Source organism: Lepidochelys kempii, chromosome 8 (genome assembly GCF_965140285.1).
Source record: "Lepidochelys kempii isolate rLepKem1 chromosome 8, rLepKem1.hap1, whole genome shotgun sequence".
NCBI classification, from domain to species: domain Eukaryota; kingdom Metazoa; phylum Chordata; order Testudines; family Cheloniidae; genus Lepidochelys; species Lepidochelys kempii.
The window spans coordinates 39445791-39458988 of NC_136387.1; the positions used below are offsets into that span (position 1 = coordinate 39445791).

Here is a 13198-nt window from a genome sequence, read left to right on the forward strand (position 1 = left end):
CCGCGTTGCTGGTACATGGACGTTCCCCCTTCTTCTTCTGGAGGTCACATGTTGCCAGATTTCTTCACCGTCCTCCTGTCCGTGCTGCGCAGCCTGCTCTGAATCTTCAGAACCTTGTGCCTGTAGAAGCATATCCTGACGTCTGTCCAGGAAATCTTCAGTTCCTCTTATGCAACGCAGAGTCGATACCTGTTGCTCCAGACCTTGAAGCTTCTCTTTCAGGGACAGTCCTGCTTTTCTCCAGTTTGTTGGGTGTGGCTGTGAAGCCATTGTGCATGTGGTCTCCCAGCTCTAGGGGCACTCCCCAGCTGGCATTCCCAGGCCGGGGTGCAGGCTTGGGCTCTCACAAGTGAGGCCTGTTCTCCCAGGTAACCCCTATGTAGGAAGGGCCAGTCTGGGACAGGGACACCAGTGTCTGGAGCTGCCAAATGCGCTCCCGGACCGGCACCCTCCCAAATCCCCTCCCCTCCCCTCCCCTCCCCTCCCTGCTGGGCTCCTCACCACTCAGAAATGCTCCTGGCCTCAGGGTGCTCATGGTGAGGCATGGGGCAGAGGTGCAGTGGGGCAGGCAGGGAACACTAGGGCTATGCTGGGGGATGGGGATCCTGTGGAGGGCTGGCTGGCAGAGGGTGCTACAAGGGGGTCCCTGGGCTGGATGTTAACTGGCAGGGTATGAACTGCAATGGCACAGTGAGGGTCTCCTGGGCAACGAGACCTGAACTGCATCCTGCTGCCCTGAGCCCAGCCCAGGCCTGGAGTGCGTGAGATGGGCCTTCTGCTGCTCAGCTTGAGCCATCGGGCTCTGTGGAGAGCAACTCTTGCCAGCAAGTGCCCTGCCAGCTGAGAGCAGGAGGGCATTGGAGGGGCATGGGGAGTGGGCCTAATGCTGCTAAGGCTGCGTCCTGGCTGGCCAGAAAGTGCTCCCAAGCTCTGAGCACTGCTAGGACTGGCAAACGTTACTCAGAGTCTCAGGCCGGGCATGGAGCAGGAATGGATTTGTTTGCCTCAGAGACGGGCCTGGAAGGATTCAATTTATGAGGAGAGGCTGAGGGAACTGGGATTGTTTAGTCTGCGGAAGAGAAGAATGAGGGGGGATTTGATAGCTGCTTTCAACTACCTGAAAGGGGGGTTCCAAAGAGGATGGATCTAGACTGTTCTCAGTGGTAGCAGATGACAGAACGAGGAGTAATGGTCTCAAGTTGCAATGGGGGAGGTTTAGGTTGGATATTAGGAAAAACTTTTTCACTAAGATGGTGGTGAAGCACTGGAATGCGTTACCTAGGGAGGTGGTGGAATCTCCTTCCTTTGAAGTTTTTAAGGTCAGGCTTGAGAAAGCCCTGGCTGGGATGATTTAGTTGGGGATTGGTCCTTCTTTGAGCAGGGAGTTGGACTAGATGACCTCCTGAGGTCCCTTTCAGCCCTGATATTCTATGATTCTATGAATTTTATCGGTAAATGTCAGTGCACGGTGGTTTCGCCGGACACCACAAAGCAACAAACCAATATTACCACTGAGCATCATGGAACTGTACAGCTAGACAAAAGAAGTAAACCGCTGCGTGAGAACTTCTGAGAGTTTGCTTTCAGGCTATATACTTTGTACATATTGCCCCGTGATGTTGATAATTTGTTTTTTGACAGTTATAAAGCTTTAACTTTTTGAATCCCAGTTTCTACAGTTATTAAACCATTATTTTCTGATCCCACTCTCCCATTGTCTGACACCCCCCTCATTTCTCCCAAATGTGAAAATTTTAATTGATAGAAAAAAATCCTTTAAAATAACCCTCAATATTATCTGTTAAAATTAAAAAAAAAAAAAACCCTGGCCTGCAGACAAGCCAAGGGCCACTTAGACAGAGCGACCAAGCACGAGACAGATATGTGCCTGTTCCATGGATTTTCAATATCCCCAGTAATTATTATTCTTGTGCAGATCCGGGATGGCAAACAGCACAATTTTCAAAGACAGATCTTGTGCCTGGAGAAAGAATGGGTGGGGTTTCCCAGAGCCTGCTAGCTGCCCTGGGGACAGAGCTGGGCAGTGCAGCCTGCTGCTGAATAGCCCAGCCAATGCCTAAGGGATTTGTCTGCATGAGATAGGGGGAGTTCAGTGCATGGCTGATAACTGGGGAATTCTCTCTTCAGCCAGCTGGGCAGTGAGAGGAGAGGCAGGAAGCCTTGTGTGTGTGGGTGCAGTGAGAGAAGTCAGGCATGGGAGCCACCGGCACACACAGCAGGTTGTAAAGTTCCACTCCTCCAAAATGTCTGCCCTGCCCCTGGCAAATGGCTCTTCCCAGTGCCCAAAGTGTGTGAGGGAATTCTGTCCCATGGAAGGGCATGACCCGGAAACATTGTGTGTGTGTACCTGCTGGAGGGAACGAGTCCCCTGCTTTGTGTGTGTGTGTCCCTGCTGGAGGGGACAAGCTGGGGTGGGATGGATAGAGGCGCATGAGCAGAGCAGGGGGAATATTGCTTAGTGCTGGGGTGGGATGGATGGAGGCGCAGGAGCAGGGTTGAGGGAACATCGCTCAGTGCTGGGGTGGGATGGATGGAGGCGCAGGAGCAGGGCTGAGGGAACGTCGCTCAGTGCTGGGGTGGGATGGATGGAGGCGCAGGAGCAGGGTTGAGGGAACGTCGCTCAGTGCTGGGGTGGGATGGATGGAGGCGCAGGAGCAGGGCTGAGGAAACGTCGCTCAGTGCTGGGGTGGGATAGATGGAGGTTCAGGAGCAGGGCTGAGGGAACGTCGCTCAGTCCTGGGGTGGGATGGATGGAGGCGCCGGAGCAGGGCTGAGGGAACGTTGCTCAGTGCTGGGGTGGGATGGATGGGGGCGCAGGAGCAGGGTTGAGGGAACATCGCTCAGTGCTGCGGTGGGATGGATGGAGGTTCAGGAGCAGGGCTGAGGGAACGTCGCTCAGTGCTGGGGTGGGATGGTTGGAGGTTCAGGAGCAGGGCTGAGGGAACGTCGCTCAGTGATGGGGTGGGATGGATGGAGGCGCCGGAGCAGGGCTGAGGGAACGTTGCTCAGTGCTGGGGTGGGATGGATGGAGGCGCCGGAGCAGGGCTGAGGGAACGTCACTCAGTGCTGGGGTGGGATGGTTGGAGGTTCAGGAGCAGGGCTGAGGGAACGTCGCTCAGTGCTGGGGTGGGATGGTTGGAGGTTCAGGAGCAGGGCTGAAGGAACGTCGCTCAGTGATGGGGTGGGATGGATGGACGCGCTGGAGCAGGGCTGAGGGAACGTTGCTCAGTGCTGGGGTGGGATGGATGGAGGTTCAGGAGCAGGGCTGAGGGAACGTCGCTCAGTGCTGGGGTGGGATGGATGGAGGTTCAGGAGCAGGGCTGAGGGAACGTCGCTCAGTGCTGGGGTGGGATGGTTGGAGGTTCAGGAGCAGGGCTGAGGGAACGTCGCTCAGTGCTGGGGTGGGATGGTTGGAGGTTCAGGAGCAGGGCTGAGGGAACGTCGCTCAGTGCTGGGGTGGGATGGATGGAGGCGCAGGAGCAGGGCTGAGGGAACGTCGCTCAGTGATGGGGTGGGATGGATGGAGGTTCAGGAGCAGGGCTGAGGGAACGTCGCTCAGTGCTGGGGTGGGATGGTTGGAGGTTCAGGAGCAGGGCTGAGGGAACGTCGCTCAGTGCTGGGGTGGGATGGATGGAGGCGCAGGAGCAGGGCTGGGAGAATGTCACTCAGTGCTGGGGTGGGATGGTTGGAGGTTCAGGAGCAGGGCTGAGGGAACGTCGCTCAGTGCTGGGGTGGGATGGTTGGATGTTCAGGAGCAGGGCTGAGGGAACGTCGCTCAGTGCTGGGGTGGGATGGATGGAGGCGCCGGAGCAGGGCTGAGGGAACGTTGCTCAGTGCTGGGGTGGGATGGATGGAGGCGCCGGAGCAGGGCTGAGGGAACGTTGCTCAGTGCTGGGGTGGGATGGATGGAGGTTCAGGAGCAGGGCTGAGGGAACGTCGCTCAGTGATGGGGTGGGATGGATGGAGGTTCAGGAGCAGGGCTGAGGGAACGTCGCTCAGTGCTGGGGTGGGATGGATGGAGGCGCAGGAGCAGGGCTGAGGGAACGTCGCTCAGTGATGGGGTGGGATGGATGGAGGTTCAGGAGCAGGGTTGAGGGAACGTCGCTCAGTGCTGGGGTGTGATGGATGGAGGCACAGGAGCAGGGCTGAGGGAACGTCGCTCAGTGCTGGGGTGGGATGGATGGAGGTTCAGGAGCAGGGTTGAGGGAACATTGCTCAGTGCTGGGGTGGGATGGTTGGAGGTTCAGGAGCAGGGCTGAGGGAACGTCGCTCAGTGCTGGGGTGGGATGGATGGAGGCGCAGGAGCAGGGCTGGGAGAATGTCACTCAGTGCTGGGGTGGGATGGTTGGAGGTTCAGGAGCAGGGCTGAGGGAACGTCGCTCAGTGCTGGGGTGGGATGGATGGAGGTTCAGGAGCAGGGCTGAGGGAACGTCACTCAGTGCTGGGGTGGGATGGTTGGAGGTTCAGGAGCAGGGTTGAGGGAACGTCGCTCAGTGCTGGGGTGGGATGGATGGAGGCGCAGGAGCAGGGTTGAGGGAACGTCGCTCAGTGCTGGGGTGGGATGGTTGGAGGTTCAGGAGCAGGGCTGAGGGAACGTCGCTCAGTGATGGGGTGGGATGGATGGAGGCGCGGGAGCAGGGCTGAGGGAACGTCGCTCAGTGCTGCGGTGGGATGGATGGAGGCACAGGAACAGGGCTGAGGGAACGTCACTCAGTGCTGGGGTGGGATGGATGGAGGCGCAGGAGCAGGGCTGAGGGAACGTCGCTCAGTGCTGGGGTGGGATGGATGGAGGCGCAGGAGCAGGGCTGAGGGAACGTCGCTCAGTGCTGGGGTGGGATGGTTGGAGGCGCAGGAGCAGGGCTGAGGGAACGTCGCTCAGTGCTGGGGTGGGATGGATGGAGGTTCAGGAGCAGGGCTGAGGGAACGTCGCTCAGTGCTGGGGTGGGATGGATGGAGGCGCAGGAGCAGGGCTGGGAGAATGTCACTCAGTGCTGGGGTGGGATGGTTGGAGGTTCAGGAGCAGGGCTGAGGGAACGTTGCTCAGTGCTGGGGTGGGATGGTTGGAGGTTCAGGAGCAGGGCTGAGGGAACGTCGCTCAGTGATGGGGTGGGATGGATGGAGGTTCAGGAGCAGGGCTGAGGGAACGTCGCTCAGTGCTGGGGTGGGATGGTTGGAGGTTCAGGAGCAGGGCTGAGGGAACGTCACTCAGTGCTGGGGTGGGATGGTTGGAGGTTCAGGAGCAGGGCTGAGGGAACGTCGCTCAGTGCTGGGGTGGGATGGATGGAGGCGCAGGAGCAGGGCTGAGGGAACGTCGCTCAGTGCTGGGGTGGGATGGTTGGAGGTTCAGGAGCAGGGCTGAGGGAACGTCGCTCAGTGATGGGTTGGGATGGATGGAGGCGCGGGAGCAGGGCTGCGGGAACGTCGCTCAGTGCTGCGGTGGGATGGATGGAGGCGCAGGAACAGGGCTGAGGGAACGTCGCTCAGTGCTGGGGTGGGATGGATGGAGGCGCAGGAGCAGGGCTGGGAGAATGTCACTCAGTGCTGGGGTGGGATGGTTGGAGGTTCAGGAGCAGGGCTGAGGGAACGTTGCTCAGTGCTGGGGTGGGATGGTTGGAGGTTCAGGAGCAGGGCTGAGGGAACGTCGCTCAGTGATGGGGTGGGATGGATGGAGGCGCCGGAGCAGGGCTGAGGGAACGTTGCTCAGTGCTGGGGTGGGATGGATGGAGGCGCCGGAGCAGGGCTGAGGGAACATTGCTCAGTGCTGGGGTGGGATGGATGGAGGTTCAGGAGCAGGGCTGAGGGAACGTCGCTCAGTGATGGGGTGGGATGGTTGGAGGTTCAGGAGCAGGGCTGAGGGAACCTCGCTCAGTGCTGGGGTGGGATGGATGGAGGCGCAGGAGCAGGGCTGAGGGAACGTCGCTCAGTGCTGGGGTGGGATGGTTGGAGGTTCAGGAGCAGGGCTGAGGGAACGTCGCTCAGTGCTGGGGTGGGATGGATGGAGGCGCAGGAGCAGGGCTGAGGGAACGTCGCTCAGTGCTGCGGTGGGATGGATGGAGGCGCAGGAGCAGGGCTGAGGGAACGTCGCTCAGTGCTGGGGTGGGATGGATGGAGGTTCAGGAGCAGGGTTGAGGGAACGTCGCTCAGTGCTGGGGTGGGATGGATGGAGGTTCAGGAGCAGGGCTGAGGGAACATCGCTCAGTGCTGGGGTAGGATGGATGGAGGCGCAGGAGCAGGGCTGGGAGAACGTCACTCAGTGCTGGGGTGGGATGGTTGGAGGTTCAGGAGCAGGGCTGAGGGAACGTCGCTCAGTGCTGGGGTGGGATGGATGGAGGCGCAGGAGCAGGGTTGAGGGAACGCCGCTCAGTGCTGGGGTGGGATGGGTGGAGGTTCAGGAGCAGGGCTGAGGGAACATCGCTCAGTGATGGGGTGGGATGGATGGAGGTTCAGGAGCAGGGCTGAGGGAACGTCGCTCAGTGCTAGGGTGGGATTGATGGAGGCGCAGGAGCAGGGCTGAGGGAACGTCACTCAGTGCTGGGGTGGGATGGATGGAGGTTCAGGAGCAGGGTTGAGGGAACGTCGTTCGGTGCTGGGGTGGGATGGATGGAGGCGCAGGAGCAGGGCTGAGGGAACGTTGCTCAGTGATGGGGTGGGATGGTTGGAGGTGCAGGAGCAGGACTGAGGGAACGTTGCTCAGTGCTGGGGTGGGATGGATGGAGGCGCAGGAGCAGGGCTGAGGGAATGTCGCTCAGTGCTGGGGTGGGATGGTTGGAGGCGCAGGAGCAGGGCTGAGGGAACGTCGCTCAGTGCTGGGGTGGGATGGATGGAGGTTCAGGAGCAGGGTTGAGGGAACGTCGTTCGGTGCTGGGGTGGGATGGATGGAGGCGCAGGAACAGGGCTGAGGGAACGTCGCTCAGTGCTGGGGTGGGATGGATGGAGGCGCAGGAGCAGGGCTGGGAGAATGTCACTCAGTGCTGGGGTGGGATGGTTGGAGGTTCAGGAGCAGGGCTGAGGGAACGTTGCTCAGTGCTGGGGTGGGATGGTTGGAGGTTCAGGAGCAGGGCTGAGGGAACGTCGCTCAGTGATGGGGTGGGATGGATGGAGGCGCCGGAGCAGGGCTGAGGGAACGTTGCTCAGTGCTGGGGTGGGATGGATGGAGGCGCCGGAGCAGGGCTGAGGGAACATTGCTCAGTGCTGGGGTGGGATGGATGGAGGTTCAGGAGCAGGGCTGAGGGAACGTCGCTCAGTGATGGGGTGGGATGGTTGGAGGTTCAGGAGCAGGGCTGAGGGAACCTCGCTCAGTGCTGGGGTGGGATGGATGGAGGCGCAGGAGCAGGGCTGAGGGAACGTCGCTCAGTGCTGGGGTGGGATGGTTGGAGGTTCAGGAGCAGGGCTGAGGGAACGTCGCTCAGTGCTGGGGTGGGATGGATGGAGGCGCAGGAGCAGGGCTGAGGGAACGTCGCTCAGTGCTGCGGTGGGATGGATGGAGGCGCAGGAGCAGGGCTGAGGGAACGTCGCTCAGTGCTGGGGTGGGATGGATGGAGGTTCAGGAGCAGGGTTGAGGGAACGTCGCTCAGTGCTGGGGTGGGATGGATGGAGGTTCAGGAGCAGGGCTGAGGGAACATCGCTCAGTGCTGGGGTAGGATGGATGGAGGCGCAGGAGCAGGGCTGGGAGAACGTCACTCAGTGCTGGGGTGGGATGGTTGGAGGTTCAGGAGCAGGGCTGAGGGAACGTCGCTCAGTGCTGGGGTGGGATGGATGGAGGCGCAGGAGCAGGGTTGAGGGAACGCCGCTCAGTGCTGGGGTGGGATGGGTGGAGGTTCAGGAGCAGGGCTGAGGGAACATCGCTCAGTGATGGGGTGGGATGGATGGAGGTTCAGGAGCAGGGCTGAGGGAACGTCGCTCAGTGCTAGGGTGGGATTGATGGAGGCGCAGGAGCAGGGCTGAGGGAACGTCACTCAGTGCTGGGGTGGGATGGATGGAGGTTCAGGAGCAGGGTTGAGGGAACGTCGTTCGGTGCTGGGGTGGGATGGATGGAGGCGCAGGAGCAGGGCTGAGGGAACGTTGCTCAGTGATGGGGTGGGATGGTTGGAGGTGCAGGAGCAGGACTGAGGGAACGTTGCTCAGTGCTGGGGTGGGATGGATGGAGGCGCAGGAGCAGGGCTGAGGGAATGTCGCTCAGTGCTGGGGTGGGATGGATGGAGGCGCAGGAGCAGGGTTGAGGGAACGTCGCTCAGTGCTGGGGTGGGATGGTTGGAGGTTCAGGAGCAGGGCTGAGGGAACGTCGCTCAGTGCTGGGGTGGGATGGATGGAGGCGCAGGAGCAGGGTTGAGGGAACGTCGCTCAGTGCTGGGGTGGGATGGTTGGAGGTTCAGGAGCAGGGCTGAGGGAACGTCGCTCAGTGCTGGGGTGGGATGGTTGGAGGTTCAGGAGCAGGGCTGAGGGAACGTCGCTCAGTGCTGGGGTGGGATGGATGGAGGCGCAGGAGCAGGGCTGAGGGAACGTCGCTCAGTGATGGGGTGGGATGGATGGAGGCGCAGGAGCAGGGCTGAGGGAACGTCGCTCAGTGATGGGGTGGGATGGTTGGAGGCGCAGGAGCAGGGTTGAGGGAACGTCGCTCAGTGCTGGGGTGGGATGGTTGGAGGTTCAGGAGCAGGGTTGAGGGAACGTCGCTCAGTGCTGGGGTGGGATGGATGGAGGTTCAGGAGCAGGGCTGAGGGAACGTCGCTCAGTGCTGGGGTGGGATGGATGGAGGCGCAGGAGCAGGGTTGAGGGAACGTCGCTCAGTGCTGGGGTGGGATGGATGGAGGCGCAGGAGCAGGGTTGAGGGAACGTTGCTCAGTGATGGGGTGGGATGGTTGGAGGTGCAGGAGCAGGACTGAGGGAACGTTGCTCAGTGATGGGGTGGGATGGTTGGAGGTTCAGGAGCAGGGCTGAGGGAACGTCGCTCAGTGCTGGGGTGGGATGGATGGAGGCGCAGGAGCAGGGCTGAGGGAACGTCGCTCAGTGCTGGGGTGGGATGGATGGAGGCGCAGGAGCAGGGCTGAGGGAACGTCACTCAGTGCTGGGGTGGGATGGATGGAGGCGCAGGAGCAGGGCTGAGGGAACGTCGCTCAGTGATGGGGTGGGATGGTTGGAGGCGCAGGAGCAGGGTTGAGGGAACGTCGCTCAGTGCTGGGGTGGGATGGTTGGAGGTTCAGGAGCAGGGTTGAGGGAACGTCGCTCAGTGCTGGGGTGGGATGGATGGAGGTTCAGGAGCAGGGCTGAGGGAACGTCGCTCAGTGCTGGGGTGGGATGGATGGAGGCGCAGGAGCAGGGTTGAGGGAACGTCGCTCAGTGCTGGGGTGGGATGGATGGAGGCGCAGGAGCAGGGTTGAGGGAACGTTGCTCAGTGATGGGGTGGGATGGTTGGAGGTGCAGGAGCAGGACTGAGGGAACGTTGCTCAGTGATGGGGTGGGATGGTTGGAGGTTCAGGAGCAGGGCTGAGGGAACGTCGCTCAGTGCTGGGGTGGGATGGATGGAGGCGCAGGAGCAGGGCTGAGGGAACGTCGCTCAGTGCTGGGGTGGGATGGATGGAGGCGCAGGAGCAGGGCTGAGGGAACGTCGCTCAGTGCTGGGGTGGGATGGTTGGAGGTTCAGGAGCAGGGTTGAGGGAACGTCGCTCAGTGCTGGGGTGGGATGGATGGAGGCGCAGGAGCAGGGCTGAGGGAACGTCGCTCAGTGCTGGGGTGGGATGGTTGGAGGTTCAGGAGCAGGGTTGAGGGAACGTCGCTCAGTGCTGGGGTGGGATGGATGGAGGTTCAGGAGCAGGGCTGAGGGAACGTCGCTCAGTGCTGGGGTGGGATGGATGGAGGCGCAGGAGCAGGGCTGGGAGAATGTCACTCAGTGCTGGGGTGGGACAGACGCAGGAGCACAGCTAGGGAGGACATTGCCATGACTAGCCAACATGGCTGTGTGGAGTGGCTGGGAGAATTCATAGGCAGGTCACTGGATGCCTTTGTGGGCTTGTGGTGGACAGACTTACTGGCCCAGGTGCTCAGTAAAGCCTGACTGGACTCTGGCACCAGAGGTTCCCAGAGGAGCTGGGCCATGAGCATATTGCTCTGGCTCTTCTGCTTGTGTGTGTGCATGTGTGTGTGCCTGCCCATGGGAAAGTGTGGGGCTCCAGTACTGGTTCCCTCTCCCTCAGCCCAGCCTGTGCTTCGCCCCAGGGGATACAGTAACTCAGTGGGCGGCATGAGGCAGGTGAGATCCCAGTGACATTTACACTGTGCAAAAGGGCACTTTAATAAAGCCGAGCGAGTGGCTCCCACGGCAAACAGCACGCAGGGCCGTGCCACCCAGTGGGGGCTGCTGGGTTTTTTTCCTCTTTAATTGCACTGTGTTTTCTGCTCTCCTTCTTTGCCATGGCAACGCCTGCCTGGCGTGCGACTGTGCCTCCAGCGCACATTGTTTGGGAAAGGTCACTCGTGGTGCTGGTGGGCTCGGCAGAGTGACGGCTTTTATTTTTACATATTTATGAACTAGGCTTTCATCTCCCCATTGCCACTCTTTGTGTGGAGACAGACACTCCAGGCTCGTTCCAGGGGGCTGATCAAACCTGCAAACAAACACCACAGCGCTGGGTGCTATTGTACACATGCTTCGCACCACCCTTCTACAAATTATGCAGTCGAGTTTCCCGCATTTGGGGAAATCGCAGGGGTCAGCACACCCGCAGTGCAATGGATGAGTTTCACCCTGAGAAAACCACCTTCGTTACCATGGTATCTCCCCTGCCAGGTAAGTAGCCAGGGAGAGAATGCTAAGGGCTGCAAAGTGGGAACCACCTCCCAAGGCCCAGCACCTGCACTCCCAGCTTCTCCCACCAGGGGGCGCCATGGGGAGCAGGACAGAGCACTGGGTCGGGGCGGGAGCTCCTGGCTACTCCAGCCCCAGCCTATCCCAGCAGGGGGTGCCGTGGGGAGCAGGACAAAGCATTGGCTGGTGGGGGCTTCCAGCAACTCCAGCCCCAGCCTATCCCAGCAGGGGGTGCTGTGGGGAGCAGGACAGAAGCGTTCGCTGGGATGGAGGGGAGCTCATGCAGGGAGGGTGGGAGTTGTGGGTCAAGGAACGAGGGCAGAGCCTCCTGTTTAGCATCCCAGAAGGGGACCAGGGAGGGTGCTGCCCATTCCAGCGCTGCCCTGCACCCTAGTGAGGGTATAGTGAATGCCATGTCTGCCTGCCATGCCCAGGGCAGCTCGGGTAGGGGCTGCTCAGGGACTTGGTGGGGCTAGGAGCAGTGGCCTGGGCTGGCACAGCAGGCAATGCAGTGACAAGGCTGTGAGCCCTGTCATGCCCATAGCAGGCTGCAGTGCTGGGCCCTCATGCTGGGCGAGGGGGTTCCTCTGCCTGCTGCCAGATTCGCTGTCCAGGGCAATGGACATGGCACCCGAACAGGATGGAGCGAATGGGGTCAGAACAAGTGCCAGTCCCTCCCCTGAGCCTTCAGCCAGGACTAACCATGAACCTGGACTTCCTGGGCAAGGCCCCAGCCCCCCACCTGCTCCTGGAACTTTCCCTACGGCGAGGTCTGCTGGGGTAGCTAGGTGGCCCTGAGCTGGCCAGGCCTTTCCCTCAGTGGCAGCAGCCACAATCCAGCACCCTGGGACTAGATTCCCCTCCAGGACTGGGGCCCAAAGTGAGGTGAGGAGATCTGAGCTCCGCAGCCCTCCTGCCACACTCAGCACTGATTGATGCAGGTTTGGACCTGCAGTGCCCTGGGGTCTGAAGCAATGTGTGGGTGCACTCTGGGCAGGGAGCATGCATACACAAAGGCCCAGCCATAGGGAATGGTCCTACCACACAGCAGGCCCCCGGGGAGGGCGTGCCATGTTACTAGTGCCTGGGAGCCCCGTGGGGCAGGGCATGCCGTGCTCCTAGTGCCCGGGAGGCCCCTGGGGCAGGGCATGCCATGGGCCCCTCATGGGGGAAGCAAGATTGAGAGCGAGGGTGGAGATTAGCCCACAGCACCTGCTACCCATGGTGTGGGAAGAGACGAGCCCTAGCAGCAGCTGTGGGGCAAAAAGTGTCGGGGCATGAGAAGCTGGAGTCTCTGGGGGTCCAGCACAGACCTGTGAGGCCCAGAGCCCACAGGGAATGTGTAGGGTTAAACATTCAAGTGCACTCCCTGCCAATTTGGAAAGCACAAGAGCATTTCCAGTGCCGTGTTACTCACAAGCTACTTCCCCTGCCGGCCACAGCCTCCCTGCTTAATTAGTTTTCAGAATGATACATTTTTAAAGTCGTTATTTCCAGACGTGTTCAAAGTTAGAGCATTTACTCTGCTCCAGTTCATAGGCAGCTCCCCCCGGCTGTCTGCTTCTCTCAGCCCACTGGCAAATCCCCCAGACTGTATGCTCCCCCGCACCAACCCACTGGCTCCCCATCCAGCCTGGTCACTCCTCCACAGCCCCCTCGCTCACTCCCCTGACTCCAGCCTGCTCATCCCAGTTCCATCTTCCCACACCATGGGCACGGGAAGCTCTCAGTCAAGTGGACTCTGCTGTGTTACCCTGCAATTGTCTGATTCCCCCAGGTTCTGGTCCAGGACATTCTCCCAGCAGGCAGTGGCTGGCTGCTCCCCAACCCAGCGCGGGACTGGTGTTTGGTGCCTACAAGGAGCGTCTGGTGTCTCCACTAAAGGGGGTGTCTGCAGGAGGAGCTGGAGCCTGGCACAGCTTTCCCCACAGCATCCCGAGCTCTAAGCTGCCCTGGGTTCCACTGAACTGCAAGAATCCTGGGGAGGGTTTCCAACTTTCTATCGCAGAAAACCGAACACCCTTTGCCCCATCCGTTGCCCCTCCCTTCTGGAGGCCCCGGACTTCCCCACCCCTTCTCTGAGGCCCCGCTCCCGCTCACTCTTCCCCACCCTCGCTCACTTGCTCACTTTCACCGGACACCTGGTCACCCTAATCTTGGGGTGGGAGGAAACTGCCTTTTACTTTGAATCTAGGCTAGGAGACCGGCCAGCTGGAGGAGGAAGGATTCCTCTGGCTGGGACTGTGGGGAGACCAGGTCTCCCCTGGGTCTCCCACCTATCCCACACCCACCGGCTCCTCCCACACCATGGCCACTGGTCCTCCCATACCCCAGCCACTGGCTCCTCACACATCACGGCCACTGGCTCCTCCCCCACCA

At 60.7% G+C, this 13198-nt stretch overlaps 1 non-coding gene across 1 annotated transcript; it reads right to left on the reverse strand.

Annotated features, from left to right (window-relative positions):
• Positions 1-10643: 10643 nt before the first annotated feature.
• LOC140916657 (U1 spliceosomal RNA) lies at positions 10644-10809 on the reverse strand. The gene has a single exon (XR_012160575.1). It is a non-coding gene; the product is annotated as a U1 spliceosomal RNA (small nuclear RNA).
• Between the last annotated feature and the right edge of the window lie 2389 nt (positions 10810-13198).